Genomic DNA, 3,508 nt, shown 5'->3' on the forward strand with positions numbered 1-3,508 from the left:
CCCATAAGTCAGGGTGCATATACTCTGATGGGCTCACATTGTATCCATGTTGCATGTACTCATTGTGTGTGTGGGAGTCTCACATTAGCAACCTCCTCAGGCTTGACAGAAAATGATCAAGAAAATGTCAGGATTTTCATTTCAGAGACAGCATCCCATGGGAAATAATGACTTAGAAGCTTCCTTCCCTGTCTCGGGGCTTGAGCAGGCAACTGTGTTAGTGAATTTACCACACTGTGACAAGAAGAAAAAAAAAAGAGGCAAACCTCGTGATGTGAGGAAATTGTGTTTATGGTTGCGCAGGTTTCAGTCTGTCCTCCCTTAGCCTTGTCTATTTTTAGCCTGAGATGAGGTAGAACATCTTGTTGGGAGCACATCATGGTACAAAACTCGTCACCTCACCAAACCACAAAACAGCAAGGGGCAAAACAGACCTGTTATGGTTTAGATACGAAGTCTTCTTTAAAGACTCGTGCTTTGAAAGCTTTACACTCAGCCTGTGTCAAGGTTACAAGATTGTTATTATTATGAGTGTGCTAACTTCATCAATATATTAATTGTTATGGTGTCTCAGTTGAACAGATTATTGGGACAATCTTACCTGGTTTGAGGATATAGGTCACTCAGAGAATGCCCTTTTTAAAAAGTCATTTTATTTTATTTTATTTTATTTTGCTTTATCTGCTGTTTATTGACATTCAGGTGGTCACTATAGCAACAGGCCTGGAGATGCTGCAGAATACAAGGCGGAGCTTGTCTGCAGTGGCAGAGGAGTGGAGTGCACAGGATGTGGGGGAGGCCAAAGCTGTTGAGAAAGCAAGTCAGGGCCAGGGCCAGGGCCAAAAGTAATCTACATTGGAACCCAGCTCTTACTTTTGCTATCTAACTGACTGTAGACCAAGGCTGGAAATTCGCTGGGTAGCTTTAAAAAAAAATTATTTATTTCCTGTATGTGAGTACACTCACTGTCTCTGTCTTCAGACACACCAGAAGAGAGCATCAGATCCCCATTATAGATGGTTGTGAGCCACCATGTGGTTGCTGGGAATTGAATTTGGGACCTCTAGAAGAGCAGTCAGTGGTCTTAACTGCTGAGCCATCCCTCCAGCCTTTTTTTTTTGTGGGGGGGGCTGGGTAACTTTCTATGGGAGCAAAGTACACAGAGATGTTGCTGCCCTTTTGTGATAAAGTCCATAAAGGTTTGTGATAAAGGCTTCCATTCCTGTATTCCTCCTTCACTCCTGGCTCGGGTAGGGTCATATGATAGATAGCTGGGCTCTGTTGCGGGGGTTTCATAGGCATTAATTTCTCTTGGTGTTCCAGCCCACTAGCGCCACACTATGGCCAGGAGTGAGCATTACAAGCGTTGCTGGCCTAATGGATGGGATTGGGGAAGAGATGGGGCAGGGGCAAGAAGAGGGGCTCCAGAGGGCCATCAAGGCACAGGCACTACACACATGTTGTTGCTGAAGCCACAACCAGGGCACCACCTGGTCAGCACAATGGTCACATCTCCCTTCTTGAAGAAGCTTTGGGCCTTGCCAATATTCATGGCCAAATTTACATGCAGGAAAACGCCCTCAGTCTAAGCATCCTGTACCTCAGAGGGAAGATGCTGAGGTACAGATGGACCTGGTGAGCTGTCTGGGGATTGTGAGTCACAACAATGATGGGAGTACAAGGGCTGTACCTGGCCACTTGGTGAGTATTCCTGCCAGAGTTGGTGAGCACAATACTGACCCCACTGCAGCAGCTTGAATGAAGTCTGCAGCAGCTTCTATGGGGTCATTGTTAGTGGACACCAGACAGCAAGTTCCTTGTATAACTGCAAGTGGTCGATGGCAGCCTCTGCCTCTCAGGCAATCAGGTGCTGCATGAGAACAGCCTCCAGAGGGTAATACCCTTTGGCTCTTTCTCCTGACAGCATGATACAATCCACTCCATCTAAGATGGTATTGGCCACATCACTACCTTCAACATGGGTGGGGTGTAGCTTCTTGAATGTGCTGTCCAGCATCTAGAAGGAGACAGACAAGGGCTCTTGGTAAGAGACCATCACTAAATGACAGAAGGCCAGGCTGAGACCCTAGGCCACCTTCAGTGATAATTGCCAAGCTGATCTCCTGAAGACTGTGCAGGACAGGCACACAGATCACAGCTGTATGTGGGTGTGTGTGCCCAAAGGACGGGGCAAGACCAGGTCTCCTAGGTGGAGAATGCAGAAGGAAGAAAATAACATGTGCCTGTGTGGCACAGATGACAGGCTTCCCAGCTTGGTCACATTGTTGGACCATCATCTTCTGAGCCAGGAAGACCTTCTCTGCAGGAATCTCAATGTTCAGGTCACCATGATCCCATCGCCAGCCTCCAAAATCTCAAGCCTGCAGACACCTTCATGGTTCTTGATTTTGTTGATGATCTGTTGTTCTTCCCCTTCTCTCCCAGGACCTTCCTAACCCCATGCATGTCGGCTGCTTTGCGGATGAAAGATGCAAACACCATGCCTACATCTTGCTCCACTTCAAACTTCAGATCCTGGATGTCCTTTTCTGACATGGCAGGGTGGTCCCCAGCAGGTCCACCCCTTCTTGTTGCCCAAGGAGCTACCATTCTCTACCTCTGTCACCAAGAAGTCAGAACCTTTCTCCTTCACCTGCAGTGAAATGAATGTGCCATCCATGTAGATCTTGCTGCCCACCTCCACCACTGTGCAGATGTTCTTAAAGTCCAGCCACAGGATGCTCTCATTACAGTTTTCCATGTATGTGGTGTCCAGGCTCCCTTCATTATCTTCACTTCTGCGGTGCTGCTACCCTTGATGCCTCATCTGGATCTCAGATCCCTTTGTATCCAGAGCCACCGAAACTGGACGGTAGAGAATGGGATCAGATGCAAAGCTTTCTGTGGCTGCACAGATATTCTTGATGGTCTCTGCATGGTACTCATGGGTTCCATGAGAGAAATTCAGCCAAGCCACACTGATTTCAGACTTAATCTTCTTCTTCAGTGTCTCCAGAGATCGGAAAGCAGGGCCAATGGTACAAATGATGCCAGTGTTGCGGTCCATGATGGGAGCAGAGTCAATGTCCAGGTGGCACATGTGTTCCAGGAAGGTGTAAGCCATGGCTGCATGGAGCTGGTGGGTCTTAATGAAGGCAGTCCTTGCTTTGCTGTGTAGCTTTGGCATATTTCCTGAGGTCTTCAGCATAGTAGGTTGCACTCTGGAGTCTGCTGTGATACCTAAATCGGATATCTGCAGAGTCAGGACACCTTGCTGCTGCCCTTAAAAAGTCTTGATATCTCCCCTCCCTCCTACACACACTTTCTCTCTTTTTCCAATGCTCCTCTTCCTCATTTTCCCTTTTTTCTTGCATCTCCCACTTGCTTCTCCACTTCTTCTCTCTCATTCCTTTCCTCATTTTCTGGAAACTTTCCCTCTCCTGACTTTTGAAGATGATAATTCTCAGAGCTTCCTTTCTTTAATTTAAACTTAATGCTTTTATTATTT

At 47.1% G+C, this 3,508-nt stretch overlaps 1 pseudogene; it reads right to left on the minus strand.

The window, feature by feature from the left end:
• Nucleotides 1-1,435: 1,435 nt before the first annotated feature.
• Nucleotides 1,436-3,187, minus strand: LOC116091572 (annotated as a pseudogene).
• Nucleotides 3,188-3,508: the final 321 nt, after the last annotated feature.

Source organism: Mastomys coucha, chromosome X (genome assembly GCF_008632895.1).
Source record: "Mastomys coucha isolate ucsf_1 chromosome X, UCSF_Mcou_1, whole genome shotgun sequence".
NCBI classification, from domain to species: domain Eukaryota; kingdom Metazoa; phylum Chordata; class Mammalia; order Rodentia; family Muridae; genus Mastomys; species Mastomys coucha.